The 23,294-nt window shown below is 45.3% G+C and overlaps 1 pseudogene across 1 annotated transcript; it reads left to right on the top strand.

Moving 5' to 3' along the window:
* Positions 1–393: 393 nt before the first annotated feature.
* On the top strand, positions 394–891 carry LOC311514507 (small ribosomal subunit protein uS19 pseudogene; annotated as a pseudogene). Its single transcript has one exon. The product of its transcript is annotated as a small ribosomal subunit protein uS19 pseudogene (transcript).
* The last annotated feature ends 22,403 nt before the right edge of the window (positions 892–23,294 follow it).

The raw sequence follows: 23,294 nt of genomic DNA, 5'->3' as shown, positions 1-23,294 counted from the left end.
CACATTCAGCTTGGATTTGATGTTAGAAGTCAAAGTTGCAACCTTTTCATTTTAGTTCATCATAAATGTTCATACTTCCCCACCTCCCTTTATATATTTCCATGATGTCCATCATACCAACATACTGCCATAGCCTACAGGTCTGAAATCAAACTGAGTTTCAATCTTAAGCATAATTAAAAATATAAAATCATACAAGACCCTAATATGGGATCAATCATCACAGATTCTTCCCGTTACTAAACCCCAGTAAGAAACTCCTACTACTGGATAGTTACATCTGATGTAACTATCCATCTAAAAACTCCTGAGAAAACCAGCATAGTAACAGTATATTGGCCAAGTCTTCCAATCTGAAAAACAAACCACCACCACCAAAGTGATTCTATTAAGATGGCGGAAGTCAAACAGAAGAAGAAACAGACCTTTAGGAAATTCACCTACAGAGGTGTTGATCTGGATCAGCTCCTCGATATGTCTTACGAGCAGCTGATGCAGCTGTACAGTGCTCGCCATTGCAGGCGTCTGAACTGTATCCTGTGTCGTAAGCAGAATTCCCTCCTGAAGCGCCTTTGCAAGGCCACGATGGAGGCCCCTCCCCCATGGAGAAGCCAGAGGTAGTCAAAACTCACCTGCACGACATGATCATCCTCCCCAAGATGGTGGGCAGCCTGGTTGGCATATACAACGGCAAAACCTTCAACCAGGTGGAAATCAAGCCTGAGATGATTAGCCACTACCTGGGCAAGTTTTCCATCACTTACAAGCCAGTGAAGCATAGCGGACCTGGTATCAGTGCCACCCACTCATCTAGGTTCATTCCTCTGAAGTAAATGATGCTTCGGGAAAATGTTTTCTATATGTAAATAAAGAAAATGCTCCTGCCCACAGAAAAAACACAAATGATCTGCTTTCTCTTATTCCTCTGCTAAACAATTTGAACAATCTCAAGTCTTTCTGTAGGTATAAGAAGAATCAAGGAAGTCACAAAAGTTTTACACACAGAGAAATTTACCACAACAAGACGACTTTCTTTTGTAATCTTTGCCGCAAACTTCTCTCATCCATTTCTAGAGACTCCATAAAACCCGATAATGGCTCAATGGCTGAGTTGGAAAGTTAGAGCAAGAGTACAGTTACTGAAGCTGTCAAAGATCGAGTAGCTTCATAAAGTCAGACCCAATAAGAACTCTGAGGATGTCAGTCCAATCCCCTGTTAATTAATTTTTCAGGGCTTGAGGGGCAGAAGGACCCATGGAAATTTTGACTGCATCTGGCCCACTGAATCCAGTAAGAGAGGAAGACATAGTGAAGGAAGCACAACTTAATTTAGAACCTATGTCTGAGGAGTCTGTGGCTTTGAAGACTGGCAAGATGCAATCCATACCAAGAAGCATATGTGAAAACACACACACACACACGCACGCAGAAAGGAAAGCAAATTCATAGAAGGTGTAGCAATGGAGAAAGGCTCCGTTGTGTCATGAAGGCACCAGCCAGAACTTAGGAGTGGGCTGGAGCTCCCACAACAGGGGCACTGGGCGGCAGTCTTATTGTGTACAATGCCTTTTGGGCCTCCCGAGCACATAGCGGGAGCAAGCCTCTTGCTACATACTTCACCAGGGTGCCGAAAGTTCCCTCCTAAGTGACTGGCCAATGTCACTGGCTCCACCTCCTACTTGGTAACACAATTTCTGAAGAAGATCATATCTAATTTGAATTGCAGCGGAATGCTCTCCTAGGCTAAATGCAATTAGCCAAGTTACAGGGGCCAACCCTTCATCTTTTGCAAAAAAAAGAGTGTCATGGGGTCTTTAATGACTTATATTAATTATTTCTATTGTAGTAGCTCTTAGGAGCCCCCATCATAGAATATCAGGGTTGGAAGGGACCTCAGGAGGTCATCTAGTCCAACCCCCTGCTCAAAGCAGGACCAACCCCCAACTAAATCATCCCAGCCAGAGCTTTGTCAAGCCTGACCTTAAAAATATCTAAGGAAGGAGATTCCACCCTAGGTAACGCATTCCAGTGTTTCACCACCCTTCTAGTGAAAAAGTTTTTCCTAATATCCAACCTAAACCTCCCCCACTGCAATTTGAGACCATTACTCTTTGTTCTGTCATCAGCTACCGCTGAGAACAGTCTAGATCCATCCTCTTTGGAACCCCCTTTCAGGCAGTTGAAAGCAGCTATCAAATCCCTCCTCATTCTCCTCTTCTGCAGACTAAACAATCCCAGTTCCCTCAGCCTCTCCTCATAAGTCATGTGTTCCAGTCCCTCATTTTTGTTGCCCTTCGCTGGACTCTTTCCAATTTTTCATAGTCATAGGCCACCCCCCACTGTGCTGCGTGCTGAACACACACAGAACAAAGAGATGGTCCCTGCCCCAGAGAGCTTACACTGGAAAAAAATGTGGGTTTCTGAGATATCACCTTCAGCAGCACTGTACCCCTAAGAAGCAGACTTTGGTATTGGATAATTTTTTTATTCAGATTGCTGAGTACCAGCTACACCCCTTCTTGTAGTATCCTAGGTGTTCTCTGGAGGTCTCCCATCCATGTACTCACCTAGTGCAAACCTGCTTTATTTATGAGCTTTTACATTACCACAGTCCATGGTGGAATTGCTGTTGACAAACACTTCTTGTTAGGAATAGGTTATCTACACAGAACTTCATTATTTCTATAAACAAATTTTCACCCTTTGCTGTCACGCTATAGGCCTGTAGCCCAAGGCCTGGTGAAAATGTGATTCTGAATGGTATAACTGCAATTATCTATTAGTTTATAAAGTTCATTTTAAATATATTTAGGTATTTTTATGCCAGTAGATTCAGCAATTTAAGCAGGTTTTGAAAATGTATTACATACAATAATGAAGTGTCATTGGCCACAGCTCCTTTAAAATTCTGTGTCAATCAAAGGCATCTTTATCTGTTATACAGTCACCATAAGAAAAGACTAAATCCGGCAAGCCCCTACCAGATTTAAATCTATAGCAGCAATAACAGATGGTGAAAAAGGTGTTATAGTTATCAAAATGGCAGAAATTAACAGGATTTTGAAGACTTTGATTGAGTAATTCACTCAGGCTGTGAAGGAGGTTGTGCTGCATCTTCTGTTCCCTCAGGAGTGTTTCTGCACTAAGCAAGAAGACTGCATCGGGATTATTAATTACACAAAATAGCGCGTTGCATCTTTTGCATGCCCACACAGCAACGTTGAACAGCACCTTAGAAGACTGGGACTGCAGAACTACTTGCCCAGTGCATTCTGAGACTCCTGAAGTACTTATTCCATAATGCCTAGCACTGTTGCTGGGAGCAGTAATTGTTGGGTCAGATCCACTGAATTCTAGGATGGAGTTAGGAGGACTGGTTGTACCAGTTGTAGACTGCTCTAGTTCACCAGGATCTGAGCTAAAAATCTCTTCCCTAACATTGCAACCAACTGGTGTAACATTTGTAAGGTACCTGAGATAGCTATTGTGCATGGACACAAGGTGCTATATGTGTTTTGCCACACTCGTGTTACAATCAGTGCTTTTTTTACGATACCTTTTTGCTCAGAACAAACAGAATCCTAAAGCTTTAAAATAAATTAGGCCTGGTCTACACTGGCAAGTTTTTCTGCCAAAAGGCAACTTTTGGCGACGAAACAGGAGAGGTGTACACACTGCAAAGCCACTTTTTGTGCTGAAACGCCTCAGTTGCAGCGCTGTAATAAAACTACTCCGACAAGAGTCATAAGACCTTTTGTGCTGAGGCTTTAGCGCCGTAGTGCCAGTGTAGACACTGTGCTTGATTTTAGTGCTGTCATTGGCCTCCGGAAGGTTTTTTCCCCATAGATTCATAGATACTAAGGTCAGAAGGGACCATTATGATCATCTAGTCTGACCTCCTGTACAATGCAGGCCACAGAATCTCACCTACCCTTTCCTGCGAAAAACCTCTCACCTATGTCTGAGCTATTGAAGTCCTCAAATCGTAGTTTAAAAAGACTTCAAGGAGCAGAGAATCCTCCAGCAAGTGACCCATGCCCCATGCTACAGAGGAAGGCGAAAAACCTCCAGGGCCTCTTCCAATCTGCCCTGCAGGAAAATTCCTTCCCGACCGCAAATATGGCGATCAGCTAAACCCTGAGCATATGGGCAAGATTCACCAGCCAGATACCCAGGAAAGAATTTTCTGTTGTATCTCAGATCCCACCCCATCTAACATCCCATCACAGGCCATTGGGCCTATTTACCATGCATATTTAAAGATCAATTAATTACCAAAATCATGTTATCCCATCATACCATCTCCTCCATAAACTTATCCACAATTCCCATCCTGACCACTCTGGTCAGCATTTTTAACTCTGCTGCCCTGACGCCAGGTAAATCACCTTCCACACCTCCCCGTTTAAAGCCCCAGGAATTTTGAAATTTCCTTCCTGTTTGCTCGGTATGCAGAGCTCAAATCACATCTCCCCAGCAGACTATGGCTGTTTCACACAGCAAAGGATGTCCTGCTTGGACCACTGCATAGCTACTGGATCTGATAAGTGTTTGGGGAGAGGAGGCTGTCTAGTCCCAGGAATTTCAATACCTACGGCCAGATTGTGCGCAGCCTGCATGAAAAGGGATATGACCGGGACACGCTGCAGTGCAAAGCAAAGGTGAAGGAGCTGAAGAACGCCTACCACAAGGCGAGGGAGACAAACCGTCGCTCCAAGGCTGTGTCCCACACCTGCCATTTTTATAAGGAGTTGGACGCTATGCTAGGTGGTGACCCAACCTCCACTGCAAAGAGCACCGTGGATACTTCGGCAGGTCTGGAGCCACTGGAAAGTGGATCTAACCCAGAGGAGGAAGTCATTGATGAAGAGGTAGAGGCTGAAGAAGCTGTGGAGCCCTGTGATGCATCTAGTCAGGAGCTGTTCTCCACTCCAGAGGTGTCCAGCCAGTCTCTGCACTTGCTCTCTGGTGAGCCACAAGCAGGAGAGGAAACCCCTGGCAAGTGGTTTTAGTGTGTGACTTTCTGAAGCATGTTGAGGGTAGAGAAATGTAGAAGGCTGGCTTTGTTTCTGTGTGCTGGGCATTTCCTCACACAGCTAGGCAGTATGGCAGAACAGGGAGTTGATGCACTCTGAGATTTCACAGGAATCCTCCATACTGCTCTCTAGGAAACTTTCCTGAAGGTATTCAGCAATCAGCTGCCAAAGGTTCCTTGGCCGGGCTGCTTTGTTCCTTGCCCCATTGAGAGACACTTTCCCATGTGTCAAGGTTCCTCCCCCACTCTGAACTCTAGGGTACAGATGTGGGGACCTGCATGAAAAACCTCCTAAGCTTATCTTTACCAGCTTAGGTCAAAACTTCCCCAAGGTACAAAATATTACACCTTGGACAGGCCGCTACCACCACCAAACTAATACTGGTTACTGGGGAAGAGCTGTTTGGACGCGTCCTTCCCCCCAAAATACTTCCCAAAACCTTGCACCCCACTTCCTGGACAAGGTTTGGTAAAAAGCCTCACCAATTTGTCTAGGTGACTACAGACCCAGACCCTTGGATCTTAAGAACAATGAACAATCCTCCCAACACTTGCACCCCCCCTTTCCTGGGAAATGTTGGATAAAAAGCCTCACCAATTTGCATAGGTGACCACAAACCCAAACCCTTGGATCTGAGAACAATGAAAAAGCATTCAGTGTTTTACAAGAAGACTTTTAATAAAAAATAGAAGTAAATAGAAATAAAGAAATCCCCCCTGTAAAATCAGGATGGTAGATATCTTACAGGGTAATTAGATTCAAAAACATAGAGAACCCCTCTAGGCAAAACCTTAAGTTACAAAAAAGATACACAGACAGAAATAGTTATTCTATTCAGCACAATTCTTTTCTCAGCCATTTAAAGAAATCATAATCTAACACATACCTAGCTAGATTACTTACTAAAAGTTCTAAGACTCCATTCCTGTTCTGTCCCCGGCCAAGACGACTACAGACAGACACAGACCCTTTGTTTCTCTCCCTCCTCCCAGCTTTTGAAAGTATCTTGTCTCCTCATTGGTCATTTTGGTCAGGTGCCAGCGAGGTTACCTTTAGCTTCTTAACCCTTTACAGGTGAGAGGAGCTTTCCCCTGGCCAGGAGGGATTTCAAAGGGGTTTACCCTTCCCTTTATATTTATGACACGCCCCCCAAATCTCAGCTAGGGTGAAACACTGGCTGGGATTTCTTCCTGGAGCTCTAGGAAAACAGAGTTAATAAGACACATGCATCTCTAAATATACTACCAAGTACATAAAGACTAACAATATTTTCCACATCTCAAGGACGATTTTAACCAGTTGATTCTGGGAAACTTTCACGGGAGAGTGCATCAGCCACTTTGTTAGAAGCTCCTGAGATGTGTTGGATGTCGAAATCAAAATCTTGGAGAGCTAAACTCCACCGAAGAAGTTTTTTGTTAGTTTCTTTGACGGTGTGAAGCCACTTTAGTGCAGCATGGTCGGTTTGCAGGTGGAAACGCCGTCCCCAAACATATGGGCGTAGCTTTTCCAGAGCGTAGACAATGGCATAACATTCTTTTTCAGTGACTGACCAGTTGCTTTCCCTCTCAGACAGTTTTTTGCTGAGAAACACTACAGGGTGGAATTCTTGATCAGGTCCTTTCTGCATTAAAACTGCTCCCACACCACGCTCGGATGCATCTGTGGTTACTAGGAACGGTTTGTCAAAGTCTGGGGCCCTTAGTACAGGGTCAGACATGAGTGTCGCTTTAAGCTTGTTAAAGGCCTTCTGACACTTTCCGGTCCACTGAACAGCATTTGGCTGTTTCTTTTTGGTTAGGTCTGTCAGTGGGGCAGCGATTTGGCTGTAGTGCGGTACAAATCGTCTGTAATAACCGGCCAAGTCTAAGAAGGATTGAACCTGTTTCTTTGACTTTGGGACAGGCCACTTTTGGATAGCATCCACTTTGGCCTGTAGGGGGCTGATAGTTCCTTGACCCACCTGGTGTCCAAGGTAAGTCACTCTGTTTAGGCCTATTTGACACTTCTTAGCCTTAACAGTTAGTCCTGCCTCCCTTATGCGCTCAAGGACTTTTTGTAGATGTTCCAGGTGGTCTGCCCAGGAATCCGAAAATATGGCCACATCGTCAAGGTAGGCGACTGCATATTCTCCTAATCCCGCTAGGAGACCATCTACAAGTCTTTGGAAAGTGGCGGGTGCATTTCGCAGCCCGAAAGGGAGTACATTAAATTCATACAGCCCGAGATGTGTGATGAAGGCTGACCTTTCCTTGGCAGATTCATCTAGCGGTACCTGCCAGTACCCCTTGGTTAAGTCCAAGGTAGAGATGAACTGGGCCCTTCCCAGTTTCTCTAATAGTTCATCTGTGCGTGGCATGGGATAGTTGTCTGGGCGAGTTACAGCATTTAGCTTACGGTAGTCCACGCAAAAACGTATTTCCCCATCTGGTTTGGGAACTAGAACCACTGGAGATGCCCATGCACTTTCAGAGGGGCGGATTACACCCATCTGTAACATATCCTGGATCTCCCGTTCTATAGCAGTTTTAGCTTGAGGAGACACCCGGTAAGGGTGGACCCTAATTGGGTGAGCATTACCTGTGTCAATGAAGTGGTATGCCCGTTCAGTCAGTCCTGGGGTGGCTGAGAACGTTGGCGCATAGCTAGTGCACAGCTCCTGGATCTGCTGTCGCTGCATACGCCCAAGGGTCATGGAGAGGTTCACCTCTTCCACACCACCAGCACATTTCCCTTCGTAATAGACACCTTCAGGCCACTTAGCGTCGTCTCCTCCCTGGGCTGTAAACTGACAAACCTTTAATTCTCTGGAATAAAAGGGCTTTAGAGAATTAATATGATACACCTTAGGCTTTCGGTTGGAGGTGGGGAATGCTATGAGATAATTAACAGCTCCCAGGCGCTCCTGGACCACGAATGGCCCTTCCCACGATGCTTCCATTTTATGGGCCTGGAGCGCCTTTAAGACCATGACCTGGTCTCCTACTCTGAAGGAACGCTCTCTGGCATGTTTATCATACCAGGCTTTTTGCTCTTTTTGAGCATCCTGTAAGTTTTCTCTAGCAAGGGCTAAACAGGTTCGGAGGGTGTTTTGTAGGTTGGTTACAAAGTCCAGAATGTTAGTTCCTGGAGAAGGTGTAAATCCCTCCCATTGCTGCTTCACCAACTGCAATGGCCCCTTAACCTCACGGCCATATACAAGTTCAAATGGGGAAAACCCTAAACTGGGATGTGGTACAGCTCTGTAGGCAAAGAGCAACTGCTGCAATACTAGGTCCCAATCATTGGAGTGCTCATTTACGAATTTACGTATCATGGCCCCCAAAGTTCCATTAAACTTCTCCACCATGCCATTTGTTTGATGGTGGTAAGGAGTGGCAACCAAGTGATTTACCCCATGAGCTTCCCAAAGGTTTTTCATAGTTCCTGCCAGGAAATTAGTCCCTGCATCTGTGAGGATGTCGGAGGGCCAACCTACCCTGGCAAAAATGTCTGCTAGTGCCTGGCACACACTTTTAGCCCTGGTGTTGCTTAGAGCTACTGCTTCCGGCCATCGGGTGGCAAAATCCATGAAAGTCAGTATGTACTGCTTTCCTCTGGGTGTCTTTTTCGGAAAAGGACCCAGAATATCCACAGCTACTCGCTGAAATGGAACTTCAATGATGGGGAGTGGCTGGAGAGGAGCTTTGACCTGGTCTTGGGGTTTTCCCACTCTTTGGCACACCTCACAAGACTGGACATAGGTAGAAACATCCTTGCCCATTCCCTCCCAGTGGAATGACCCCCCCCAAACGGTCTTCGGTCCTGTTCACCCCAGCATGGCCACTAGGGTGATCATGGGCTAAGCTCAAGAGCTTGGCCCGGTATTTAGTTGGAACTACCAACTGTCTCTGAGGATGCCAGTCTTCCTGGTGTCCCCCAGAAAGAGTTTCCTTGTATAAAAGTCCTCTTTCTACAACAAACCTGGATCGATTAGAAGAGCTGAGAGGCGGTGGGTTGCTCCGTGCCACCGTCCACGCTCTCTGGAGGCTTTCATCTGCTTCCTGTTCGGTCTGGAACTGTTCCCTTGATGCTGGAGACATCAGTTCCTCATTGGATTGGGGACATAGGCTTGGTCCCTCTGGAAGTGATATAGGGGATGGAGCTGTTTCTGTTGACTGTGAACCGCTCTCCGCTGGTGCACTATGTTGGGATTCAGGCTCCGGCCGAGCCTCTTGTGTAGGGTTATCGGCTGCTGCCAGTTCAGGTTCGGTGGGGCCCTCTGGTGTTGAGGTTGCAAGTACTGGATTCAGTGCTGGCACGGGGTCTGGTGTTGGTTGTTTGGCTGGTTCCGGTTCTGGGACTGGTTCCGTCTGGGTCTCTGGGACTGGATCCACTACTGCTGTTGCAGACATTGGCCAGGGGTCCGGGTCCATCACCTCTGACCGGGCCCTGATAGAAGTTTCCGGAACAGAGCTAGGCCTCACGGCTTGTTTAGCCTGGCTGCGGGTGACCGTTCCCACCCTCTTGGCCTGCTTCACATGATTGGCCAAGTCTTCCCCCAACAGCATGGGGATGGGATAATCATCATAGACTGCAAAAGTCCACATTCCTGACCAGCCCTTGTACTGGACAGGCAACTTGGCTGTAGGCAAATTGAAAGAGTTGGACTTGAAGGGTTGAATCGTCACTTGGATCTCTGGGTTGATTAAATTGGGGTCCACTAAGGAAGCATGGATAGCTGACACTTGTGCTCCGGTGTCCCTCCACGCGGTGACCTTCTTCCCACCCACACTCACAGTTTCCCTCCGCTCCAAGGGTATCTGGGAGGTATCTGGGCCTGTGGACCTCTGGTGTGATTCCGGTGCAATGAACTGTAATCTGTTGGGGTTCTTGGGGCAGTTGGCCTTTACATGCCCCAGCTCGTTACATTTAAAACATCGTCCAGCTGACGGGTCACTGGGGCGAGGAGGGTTGCTGGAGAACTGGGTGGTGGGACGATAAGGGGTCTGGAGGGTTCTTTGGGAGGTAGGTGGGGCTTTGGGCGGCCCCCGGTAATAGGGTGTGGTCTGGGGTGGTCCCTTCTGGTCTCCGCTCCAACTGCGACCAGTTTTCTTCTTCTCTGCCACCTCCACCCATCTGGCTCCAATCTCTCCTGCCTCAATTACAGTTTTGGGTTTCCCATCTAGGATGTATCTTTCTATTTCCTCAGGAACACCCTCTAAGAATTGTTCCATTTGCATTAGGAAGGGCAAGTTTACTGGAGATTCAACACTTGCTCCTGATATCCAGGCATCCCAATGTTTTACAATGTGGTAGGCATGTCGGGTAAATGACATGTCTGGTTTCCACCTTAGGGCTCTGAACCTCCGACGAGACTGCTCGGGTGTTATCCCCATTCTGACTCTCGCCTTGGATTTAAACAGTTCATACTTGTTCATGTGTTCTTTAGGCATTTCAGCTGCCACCTCAGCTAAGGGTCCACTGAGCTGCGGCCTCAGCTCTACCATGTATTGGTCAGTAGAGATGTTGTACCCAAGGCAGGCCCTTTCGAAGTTTTCTAAGAAGGCCTCAGTATCATCACCTGCCTTGTAGGTGGGGAACTTTCTGGGATGGGAAGTGGTACCTGGAGAAGGATTGCTAGGGTTTGTTGGTATATTCTGCTGGGCCTTTATCCTCTCCATCTCCTCCACATGCTTCCTCTCTTTTTCCTTCTCCTCCTCCACATGCTTCCTCTCTTCTTCCCTCTCCTCCTTCTTCAGCCGCATGAGTTCTATCTGTCTTTCATGTTCCCTTTGTTTTTCCTCAGCCTGAAATTTGGCTAATTCCAGCTGTAGTCGAGCTGAGGATTTGGCCATTCTAACCTCTCTGTTTTTAACTAACTTTACACCCGAGGTTCAGAAATAAACAAACAAAACTTGGCTGTAAAATTTTGCTGTGCTGGAATAGAATACCTATTCTCTGATAGTGATTGTCAGCCTACAGAAAAAGACAATTCCCTTGTCTCTGCTCTGGGCCCAAATTAAAGCAAAAAACCTCCAACTACTTGGAAACCTGCTTACCCAGCCCAAAGAAGAAAAAAAAATTTCTTTTCAAACCTGTGCTCCTTGTAAAACAAAAACAAAATCAAAATCCTAAAAAAAACCCTGCCACTTTTGTCTCCAGGCAAATGGGTAGAGCACACACCCCCTATTTACTTTTAGGAAGAAAAGAAAAAAAAAAAAAACCTCTGGGTTGGAAGACTGTGAATTTCCCTGCAGGAGTTAAGTACCCTGCCTCCAGGCAAAGAAAACCTGCAATTCACAAGATAATCCCCTTTTGTCTCTGCTTGGCCACAAAGCAGAGAGAAACCAAGCTGCTTTCAGTTTCAAAGCTGCCTTCTGGACTTCCTAAAAATTCCTTTTTAAAATCTGTATTTCTAGTTCAAAAAATCTCAACTGGATCTCAAAATGATTTCAGGTTAATCCCACCACTGTGCCACCATGTCAAGGTTCCTCCCCCACTCTGAACTCTAGGGTACAGATGTGGGGACCTGCATGAAAAACCTCCTAAGCTTATCTTTACCAGCTTAGGTCAAAACTTCCCCAAGGTACAAAATATTACACCTTGGACAGGCCGCTACCACCACCAAACTAATACTGGTTACTGGGGAAGAGCTGTTTGGACGCGTCCTTCCCCCCAAAATACTTCCCAAAACCTTGCACCCCACTTCCTGGACAAGGTTTGGTAAAAAGCCTCACCAATTTGTCTAGGTGACTACAGACCCAGACCCTTGGATCTTAAGAACAATGAACAATCCTCCCAACACTTGCACCCCCCCTTTCCTGGGAAATGTTGGATAAAAAGCCTCACCAATTTGCATAGGTGACCACAAACCCAAACCCTTGGATCTGAGAACAATGAAAAAGCATTCAGTTTTCTTACAAGAAGACTTTTAATAAAAATAGAAGTAAATAGAAATAAAGAAATCCCCCCTGTAAAATCAGGATGGTAGATATCTTACAGGGTAATTAGATTCAAAAACATAGAGAACCCCTCTAGGCAAAACCTTAAGTTACAAAAAAGATACACAGACAGAAATAGTTATTCTATTCAGCACAATTCTTTTCTCAGCCATTTAAAGAAATCATAATCTAACACATACCTAGCTAGATTACTTACTAAAAGTTCTAAGACTCCATTCCTGGTCTATCCCCGGCAGAAAGCAGCATATAGACAGACACACAGACCCTTTGTTTCTCTCCCTCCTCCCAGCTTTTGAAAGTATCTTGTCTCCTCATTGGTCATTTTGGTCAGGTGCCAGCGAGGTTACCTTTAGCTTCTTAACCCTTTACAGGTGAGAGGAGCTTTCCCCTGGCCAGGAGGGATTTCAAAGGGGTTTACCCTTCCCTTTATATTTATGACACCATGCCACTCTGCAATCACTTGGGCAGGGACCAAAGCTGCACACAGACGAGCAGCATAGGGACCGGGGTGGAAGCTGCAAGTGTGTAGCAGATGCACCCTTGATTCCCTCCTTACCCTCAGAAGTGAGATATCTCCCATAGTGGCCACCACCTGTGGAAAAGGGTAGAGCAGTGGTGCCCAAACTTGTTCCACCACTTGTGCGGGGAAAGCCTCCGGTGGGCCGGTTCGTTTACCTACCGCGTCCGCAGGTTCGGCCGATCGTGGCTCCCAGTGGCCGCGGTTTGCTACTCCAGGCCAATGGGAGCTGCTGGAAGTGGTGCAAGCCGAGAGACTTACTGGCTGCCACTTCCAGTAGCTCCCATTGGCCTGGAGCCGCGATCGACCGAACCTGCGGAGGCGGCAGGTAAACAAACCAGCCTGGCCTGCCAGGGGCTTTCCCCGCACAAGTGGCGGAACAAGTTTGGGAAGCGCTGGTTTAGAGTGTTACCCCCCATAAGTGCCCCGTGCCCTTTTCAGATTCCTTTTCTGCAATACACAAGGTCCCTGCCCCTGGCTTCACTCACCATTCTTGGGGTCTTTTGCCTTATGTGTGCTTTCCTAGGTTTACTGAGGAAGTGACAGGTATATTAATGTTACTGTTTCAATGCTCTGCATGTAGTTTGACAATAGCACTTCTGTTTATTGTTAATTATGTCTCTCCAGGCTTGACCTTGAGAACCAAGCCTCCAACAGCAGCAGAGTGCAAGATAAGAAAATGGCTGAGATGATAAGGGAAGATATTTTCAGGGTGGCGCTGCAGTAGTTAGATGCAGAAAGCACTGAACCTAAGAAGTGGAGGGAAAGTGAAAAGCAGGAAAAAGAATAGAACAGGGATGCTGCAGGGAGGCTGATTAAAGTTCTGGAGCATCAAACCGACATGCTCCAGACTCTCGTAGCCCTGCAGACCCATGCCGGCCCACACTCCCCTTCAGAACTCTTTCCCATGAACTCCGCAAACTCCCCCTGCACATTCCTTTCCACCTTCTTGCACTTCGTGCTTTCCACTCCACCCCCCGCAAGCAGCTTTTCAAATGAAAGCTGGACCTATACTCAGCTATGAAATTCAGCCCCCACCCGGTACCTTCTCCCCCACCAACACTGTGTGCGTGTGTGTCCATCCGTGTGGTCTATTTGTCAATAAAAGCGAACAATTTTGAATCATAAGCAGTCTTTATTTGTTTAGTCGCAAGGTATGATACCTCATGGCATCTACAATCAACAGGCATTTTATTTAGTTCCTTTCATTAGATCCTAGGCCTTATCAATCACAACTGCTTCCTAGCCTATAAAATGTAATTAACCATGGCAGTCCCAATTATAGCAGCAAATGTTACTATTTTTCCTCTTCAAAGCGTTGTCTCAAGGCATCCCTGATTCTTATAGCCCATGTTACACCCCCTCTAATAGCCTTGGTGTCTGGCTGCTCAAAATCAGCAGCCAGGCCTTGTGCCTTGGCAGTCCACCCCTGAGTAAACCTTTCGCCCTTCCCTTCACAAATATTATGCAGCGTACAATATGCGGCTATAAGCATGGGTATATTTTCCTCATTCCAGTCTAGCCTGCCATATAGACATCGCCAGCATGCCTTTAATTGGCCAAACACACATTCAACTGCCATTCTGCACTTGCTCAGCCTGTTGTTGAAATACTCCCTACTGCTGCCTAGGTTTCCTGTGTACGGCTTCATGAGCCATGGCATTAAGGGGGTACGCTGGTTCTCCCAGGATCACAATGGTCATTTTGACTTCCCCTATGGTGATCTTCTGGTCTGGAAAGAAAGTCCCTGCTTGCAGCTTTCTGTACAGGCCAGTGTTCCTAAAGATACATGTGTCATGCACCTTTCCAGATCACCCTGTGTTAATGCCAGTGAAAAGCCCGTGGTGATCCACAAGCGCCTGCAAAACCATGGAGAAGTACCCCTTCCAATTGATGTACTCGGTCGCAAGGTGATCTGGCACATGTGCCATTTAAGTAGGGCAGAGGGAGGCTGAAACCCCTCCCCCAAGTTTCATACCATGATGCTACTTCCTCCTCAGCCTCCTCCCCTCACCAGTTGGGAGCGAGAGAGTGACACAGGCTGCTTGCATTGCTTACTCCTCTCCCACCCATCCCCTCACCAGCCAGGAGCAACGTAGCTCGTTATTCTCCCATCCCTCCCCGGGATGGCTACTCTTTGCTCAGCCAGTAGGAATGCACAAGTGTATCTGGCAGATCCAATAGCAGGGATGCGAGCTTCTGCAGCACTTTTTTCAAAATAATTTTCCTGAAACAAACAGCTTGTCTGAAACACGCTTAGGGAAAGGAAGCTCTGGGCTTAAGTCAGAAGATGCTTGCTGCAAATTTCATCATGATCGGCCATTCACCTTCACATGTTGACATGTTACAAAGGCAGGAATAAACCCCTTGCGACACCAGTAGACACACAACTGCTGAGGAGGGGGAGGTGGCTGCTGCCCCAGGCACAGAGGATAATTATCCCCACAGACAGCCCAGCTTTGGACATTTCAGGCTGCAAGAGCAGTGCTCAAGTATGATTACCTGGCATCTTTCCTTGCTGTCAAGAAACAAATGTGCTGATGTAACCTTTGGGTGGGCTAGAGTTCACTTCATTTCTCATCTCCAGTGCCTTAAACAAACAAACAAACAAACAACTCCCACAGAAAGTAGCTGGAGACCCAAAGTCCAGTCTCGAAGGATTTTCAGCAAGGATTGCACAGGGTCAACCTCCCCACAACCAAATCCCAAAAGAAACTAAAGAATTTAAATTTAATTAAATACCTTTATAAAATCTTATGATACAGAAACAAATAATCTAATTTTATAGCATAACATGGCTATTTTATAATCCAGAGACATTACCTTCACAATAAAGCATAAATATAAATAAAGAAAACAAATTAAAATCTGAACAGTTCAGTCCCCGCAGAAATACAGTGAGACGAAACTGAAAGTTCCCAAAGCTTAGGTTTTGTTCACCTAAGTCTCAGTTAGAGTCTTTGATCACCAAGTCTTATAGTCTGCTGAGTCTAAAACAACATCTTCCCTCCACTTGCTTGTAGGAATCTTCAGTTGGAATCCATGCAGACTCTTCCTTGGCTGAAATCACTGCTAGCCAGTCCGCTAACTGATTCACCAATCACTTAGTTAAGTGTATAGATTGAAAGAAAACCGCATTACAAGAAAATACAAAACCGAGAACAGCAAAATAGGAATGACTCTTTCCGCATTACTACCTTTAAAGAAAAAGTTGGTAAATCCAACTAGTTGAGATAATTTAACTAGAACAGTTTGGGTAAAATCAAAACATTCAAAGCATACAATTAAAATAGAAGTTATTTTTCCCTCCCACTTTCCCCTTACTATAATTAGTGTAACCCTTCTGCCCGTCAGAGTTGGCAGCAACAAGGGCCGGGTTCAATATCTAGGGGTTCCATTCCAATAACACAATGCAAACCGGCTCGAGCCCCCACCCAGTGACCTGGGACAAATATATACCACCCCGGCTGGGTGCCTCCAAGAGGCAATACTTCCCCTCTCGCAAGCACATAGTCTGAGTGTAGCAAAAGTCTTTTAATAACAGAGAGAAACAATGTGGCATTATGTTGGGGAAACACCACCAACAGGATTCATAACACAACCCATGAGCAAAAACAACCCCACCCCAGGCAAATTGGGGCATGCCCTTTTCCCTTTGGTTCTTGAGTCCAGCAACCCCAAATCACCCAAAGTCCCAAAAGTCCAATGCCCCAAAAGTCTCTGTCCCTGGTCAGGGCAGCCCCAGAGTTCGGAAGTTTATCTGCGGAGCTTTACCTCCCAACCTGGGTGGAAATGGGACGGGGGTAAGAGGCACCTTACGTGATCTGAAGCTGACCGCCCCATAGCTCCATAGCGGCGCTCCGCTCCGCCAGCCGCCCCACAAAACTCCTTCGCTCAGCTGCACTCCGCTCCACCAGCCGCCCCACGAACTCCTTCGCTCAGCTGCGCTCCGCTCCACCAGCCGCCCCACGAACTCCTTCGCTCAGCTGCGCTCCGCTCCGCCAGCCGCCCCACGAACTCCTTCACTCAGCTCCACGGCCCACAAGCAGCTCCTGCCATCCACACACTGCTCCGCGTCGAACTGCTCCACAATATATCTTCAGGCTCCCCCACTACTTAACACAACACTCAGTGATTTCAGCTCTTAGGTGAATTCAGCTTGTAGTAGGGGAGCCCCAGTGCTGGTGCACTGTCAGCCCAAAGTGAGCTCAGCAGCCTATAACTAGACTTCTAATGAAATCAAAATTAGCTCTGATATTCCACAGTGGAGAGAGGAGGAAGTGCAATCAGCATGTAAGGCCCTCACCAAGGGGCCCATACCACCAAGTACTAATACTTGTCCCCAGCCTCTCTCCATTCACACAGTTTTGGAACCCATGACCCTTGCCTAGCGAGTGCTACTTAGTTGATGGTGAATCCCTCCATCATAACAAAAGGCCACGTACAGTTCCAAGCACAGTTCCCATAATCAGGGTAATAACAATTTATTCTTCCTGCCCCAATAACAGAGACACTGGGGATCCCACAGCAGCCAAAGTGACCATTTGGGCAGCTATGGTCTCATTCTAGGCGTGGTGGATGTGCCTATGCAAATGAGATCAGCCCCTGAAGTTCTTTTCCACAACTTGCCACACCTCACCACCAGATGTCAGGGTGGAGTTCATCCTGACACTGCTTACATTAGCATTTCCCATGCTTCCTTGTTGAAGGGTTAACAAGATCACTGACCTGCTGCAAAATGCTTCAGAGTTAGGGACAACAGCCTGCTTCCTGCTCCTGGCCTCAGCTTCTCCCAACTCACACTTGACACCTGCTCTTCTGCAAAGCAGCTGTCCTAACTGCTTGTCTTCATGGAGTCTGCCTCCAGCTACAGGAAACCTACTGGAGCAGACCCAAAACTACCACACCCAATTCCAGAAGCTTCTGGATGTGGAGTGCTTAATCTGCCTAGCAACAATGACCCAGACACAACTCACTCCTACCTCCCTCCAATGTGCCTCTTAAAGAGATATCTCCCTATTAGGCACATGGGTTACACTGTCACATCACAAATATTGTTTAAATAACACTTAAAACTTTCCCTTAATGGCAATACCCCAGTGTGGCCATTTATGTGTGTGTGTGTGTCTTTCCTGTGCCTACAATGGGTTTTGGGTCAGGATACTAGGTAGGGCCATATAGGCTGTTACACACAAATGCAGATTCCTCTGTGAATGCCTTGACCTTACCAAATCTCCCCAGGGTTGCATTTTTCTAGGACCGTTTTCCCAGAACACCTTTTGAGGAGCTGCTGCTCCTTTACATGTGCAGATACAAGCAACTACTACCCTTAAGCAGCCATTTTATAGCTGAGTGTCTGCTGTGCTTTATCTCCTTCTCATCCAACTGGTAAGTAATCTTAGCTCCTGTTTACTTACTCTTTAATATTTCTGAGGGTGGCAGAGTCTCACAAAATTGAGTACTATGCATGAATTTCATTGAAGTGATGTTTAGTGTCTCAAATCCTTCCAACTTAATCCTTTGTATTTATCAAAACTATTTGTAAAAACCCTACAGTGCACATAAGCCCAAACCAATCTGAACAATTAGCAATCCAAAATTTATTATAGATCCAAGCTGCTAACATCCTTCATTGAATTACACTCTATATATTGACTTTAAGAGATTTTTTTTAAAGTTTGGTAGCTCATCTACTTTTGAGCCATCATTAATTTGATCGTCCCTTCATTTGTTAATTAATGCACATACTTTGAGGAAGTGAGCTGTAGCTCACGAAAGCTTATGCTCTAATAAATTGGTTAGTCTCTAAGGTGCCACAAGTCCTCCTTTTCTTTATACTTTCTCTGTAATACTACTTTCCCTTTTGACAAACTTTAAATGTTCATCTTAACCCCTGCAGTTTAGCATCAGCTCATTTATGCCAATGGTGAAAGATCAAGTTACAACACAATCAGAAAATCTTTCATGATGAATTAGAAAGATCTCCAAAAACATAATGCCCAAGAATAATCTAGAGATCATGCAACCAGTGTAATGGCACTGTATTTGATGGAAACCAGTTCAAGCCAGAGGGTGCTGCACCCTCAGCACCCCTAGTTCCAGCATCTATATCTTATTATAAAAACCAGCTGTTATAAAACCCTAGACTACAAAAAAGGTTCTGTATCTGACTGAAAATAGTTCTTAGACCAAGATTACCAGGCAGTGTTTGAAACCCAAACATTGGAGCACTAGGTCATTGAATGTAAAATGAATTAAAAGTTGTAGAACTGATTTTTTTCATTGTCTACACTTAGAGAAATGGAGAAAGCAAAGCACAGCCAGGCTGCAAGAGCAGTGCTGCAGAATAGAAAAACCTTTCCCTGCTGTGAAGAAACAGGCATAAACTGCACCACCACCACAAATATTGTTTAAATTACACTTAAAACTTCCTATTTTTTCCAACTCTCTAATTTTGTAGTGAATCGCAGTATCCCAATGTGGCCATTTTTTCTGCCATTTAATCCCACTTGTCTGTGGGAGTCTTTCCTTTGCCAACAATAGACTTTGGGTCAGGTCCATAGGCTGTGACACGGAAACACCGATTCCTCTGTGAATGCCTGGATTTTACCAAATCTCCCCAGAGTGGGGCTGCACTTTTCTAGGACCTTTTTCCCAGATACCTTTTGAGGAGCGGCTGCCTCTTGACTGCTATCCTCAAGCAGCCATTTTGCAGATTTCTGCTGAATCTCCTCTTCCATCTGGAAAATATTCTTATCTCCTGTTGTACTTACTCTTTAACATTTCTGAGGGTGGCAGAGTCTCACAGACTTGAGTACAATCAGTGAATTTCATGGACGTGATGTTTACTCTATCAGATCCTTATAGTAACACACCAGAAACCTCCTTCCAACTTAATCCTTTGTATTTATCATAACTATATGTATAATCTCTTCAGTGAACATAAACCTAAGCCAATATGAACAATTTGTAAGATTTAGCTGCCAAAATTTGTTTGTTATAGATCTGCGCTGCTAACATCCATAATTTAATTATACTGTAGATGGTGATTCTTTTTAAAGGTATAGACAGTTAATAAAAAAAATTAAATAAATAGATTGGGCTATTTTGGGGCTAGTTTTTAAGTGACTGTGGACTATTGATTCAGTAGACAATAGCCCCGGGAATCATGGTTAAAGTTGCTCCCCCCATCAAAATCTGAAATGGTGCGCCTGTGGTCCGGTGCCAGAATTGGAATGTGTGCGCAGTTTATCGCCTCCTCCACAGTTAGGGAAACCCATTTCTGCAAAGCCATCTACAATTTCACGCACACATTGCCAAGAGTCACGGTCTTTCGCAGCAGGATGCAATTAATGGCCTTACACACTTGCGTTAACGCAGCCCCAACAATCAACTTCCCCACTGTTTGGCGATCAACCGGTAGCAGTCTGGAGTTGCCAGCTTCCATACTGCGATTGCCCTGCGCTTCTCCACTGAGAGAGCAACTCTCATTTGGGTCTCCTGGTGCTGCAGGGCTGGGGCGAGCTCAGCATACAGTTCCAGGAAGGTGGCTTTCTTCATCCAAAAGTTCTTCAGCCACTGCTTGTCATCCCAGACTTGCATAACGATGCAATCCCACCACTCTGTGTTACTTTCCCGAGCCCAAAAACAACATTCCACTGTGTTCAGCCCCTCCATGAATGCCAAAAGCAATCTAATATTACTGCTTTCCATGTTGGACATCATGTCAGGCAACTGTGCCTGCCATTGCCTTTGTAACTTCAAGAATAATTCCACTGCCACTCGTGATGTGCTACAGAGAGCTAGCAGAGCAGTGGAGAGCAGTGCAGGATCCATTCCTGCATATAGATGTGGCAGGGAAAGCAGAAAACAAGGGACTTTGAAAAATGCCATGAACTGAAGACGGAAGCATATGGAATGGTGGGACAGAAAGCAGTGCATCACAGGGCATTGAGCCCGGACCCATGATGTGCTGTGATCCCCTCCATCTTCCCACAAGTCCTAGAGGAAGAGGGGGGAGAGCTGCACTGTGGGATAGCTACCCACAGTGTACTATTCTCATTGGCGATGCAAGTGCCATAAGTGTGAACACACTATGTCGCCAATGGAAGACAATATGAACACACAACAGCGGTTTTCTTTAAGTGCTTTTTTATCAGTGACAAAGCCCTTGGCGGAAAAACTTCCAGTGTAGACATACCCTTAAAATGCTACGTTTTGCTCTATATATCAAGAAGTTAGTTGACATGATCAAAGAACTGCAAGCTGGCAAGGTGTAATAAAGCGGCCTTTGGCGGGACACTACTGAAAGTATTAATTCAGGACAAATTACTTAGAGCAGGGCTGTCACAGCCTAAGACTGGGGTTTCTTCACTACTAAGGCACACCAAACCAGCCAAACAGAGAGGACTTCAGTTTCACCCCACTGGCTAACCAGAGGTCATACAAGCAATTCCCCCAGACACTCCAGTTTCACAGTATCACCACCAGCGCCACTCCTTATGTGAATGAATGGTTATGAAAACCAATACCCCAGTAAAAGAAAAGAAGTTCTCCTGATCCCAAAGGACTGAACCCCAGACCCAGGTCAATATACCAGTTAGATCTTACCCAGAAATCACGCTGTTGCCAATCGTTTAGAACCTAAAATCTAAAGGTTTATTCGTAAAAAGAAAGAAATATAGATGAAAGTTAAAATTGGTTAAATGGGATTAATTATATACAGTAATGGCAAAGTTCTTCGTTCAGGCTTGTAGCAATGATGGAATAAACTGCTGGCTTAAGTAAGTCTCTGAAATACATCCACAGCCTGGATGCGTCATTCAGTCCATCGTTCAGAGATTTAGTTTATAGCAAAGTTCCTCCAGAGGTAAGAAGCAGGACTGAAGACAAGATGGAGAAGATGCAGCTGCCTTTTATAGTCTCTTGCCATGCGGCCTGTGCTTCCTTTGTTTCAAACACAAGCTGCACACCACATGGCTTGAAAGTCTTTAGGGTTCTCTCCATAGGCATGTCTCTGCATGCCTTGCTGAGTCATAAAGTGTATCTGCCTTCTCTTAAGGGGTCAGTTGTATAGCTGATGGTCCTTAATGGGCCATCAAGCAGGCTAGGCAGTGCTGATGCCAAACTGTCTGGGGTGTCACCCAGAAGCACAGCACAAGTTTGAAATACAGACAGTATAGAGCCAATACTTATAACTTTAAATACAAAAATGTTACACACATACAAACAGCATAATCATAACCAACAAATTACAACCTTTTCATAGACACCTTACTTGACCTCCCTTGTACAAGATTTGGTGAAACTATAGGACCTTGGGTGCAACAATGATTTATACAGTCACAGTTCATGTCAGTAATGTCATACAAGGTCCCATGCCCAGATGGCTCATGGGAAACTTCTATAAGCATTTTCTTCTTGCTTCTGTGAACTGATGCTTAGTATATGCAATGTTGCTAGAACAGTGAATTCAGCAATGTCAAATGACAGTGACAACGAACCAGTGAATTCCTCCTTCCGATAATTAACATGTAAAGGTACTGTTTATGCTGATGGCCAGTCATCTTTATTTAGGTCCCAAAACTAAACTGCATGCCATCCTTGCAAGGTAGGCAATTTAACCATGTTTCAGTTCTGTACCCCAATTGTATTAAGGTCTCAGATGTCCTATCTGAATTTAGCAATAGTTGGGGCCAGCTAGAAGTATGCATCTGTTACCTGCATTTGTGATTTTGAGCCTAGGATGTACATGATTTTAACTTTATTTCCATTGTAGTCCTAGAAGCTGAGCAATAATTATTAAAAAGGGAAAGAAGAATGTTATTTTTATCCTGATAGTATTATAGAAGAATGGAGAAATTAGGGAAGTGTAAAATACTCTATATTACTATATGCCACATATCCAAAGTTGGATTTGGTTATGCCATTGAAAGGCACAACAGAATGCCCGAGTTTTGAAAAATCCAAAGCTGAGCTATCTCAGTCCATCTCTGTGTATATGCTCAGCAAGGCAAAAATACAGCCCACATGCGCTTCCTGTGTAAGAAGAACAGAACTGTTTATAGTAAGGCCTTGAATATATAGCCAAATCATCGTCAGCAGAACATGGCCAATGCTCAAATAGCGTCTGAGTTAACTACTGTAAAACTCAGCAAAGGAAGAAGAAAAGGAAATGAGATCTTCAACCATGTCAGACTTTTAAAAAAATTGTAAAGTAAAAATAGATCTGAAAAGAAAGGCTTATGTCTCTCAGCTTAAAAAGGAGGTGATCTCATTAGACGAATGAGTGACTGATCAGGAGGTGGGCCAGAATGACACTGCCATGAAGAAGGATGAGAGAAAAGAAAAAAATTAAATGGAAACTTGACAGACTCAAAAACTGGGAGAAATGTCAAGGAGACTGGAATGCTGAATGGAGCACATACATTCAAGAAACACCCTGGAAAATGAGCCGTGACTATAGTTTGTCTTCCTAGAAAATAGATTGGCCTAGTGTATACGTTCCAGTGAACATGGAATTCTTCAAAGAGATTTTAAAAAATTGAAATTGAAACTAAGCAGACTAAGGCCCCCAGATCTAGCACCAACTGAGGTCAGGCTGAGAAACTGCAGGTGCATTTATTTGTAGGAAAAAGCAGGATCTGTAGTCTTCATAGGCTGTTTTTGCATATTAAATAGGAGGGTGATTATTTTAGAATTGCTTTTGGCCCAGAAGTCACATTTTGTGCACTTCTATACTTCAGAATAGTTCCAGAGGAAGATGCCCTTGTTTGTTTAATGAAAGTCATTCTGTGA

The sequence above is a fragment of the Lepidochelys olivacea genome (assembly GCF_965140295.1).
Source record: "Lepidochelys olivacea isolate rLepOli2 genome assembly, chromosome: 1".
Taxonomy (NCBI): domain Eukaryota; kingdom Metazoa; phylum Chordata; order Testudines; family Cheloniidae; genus Lepidochelys; species Lepidochelys olivacea.
This window is presented reverse-complemented; position numbering and strand designations above follow the sequence as displayed.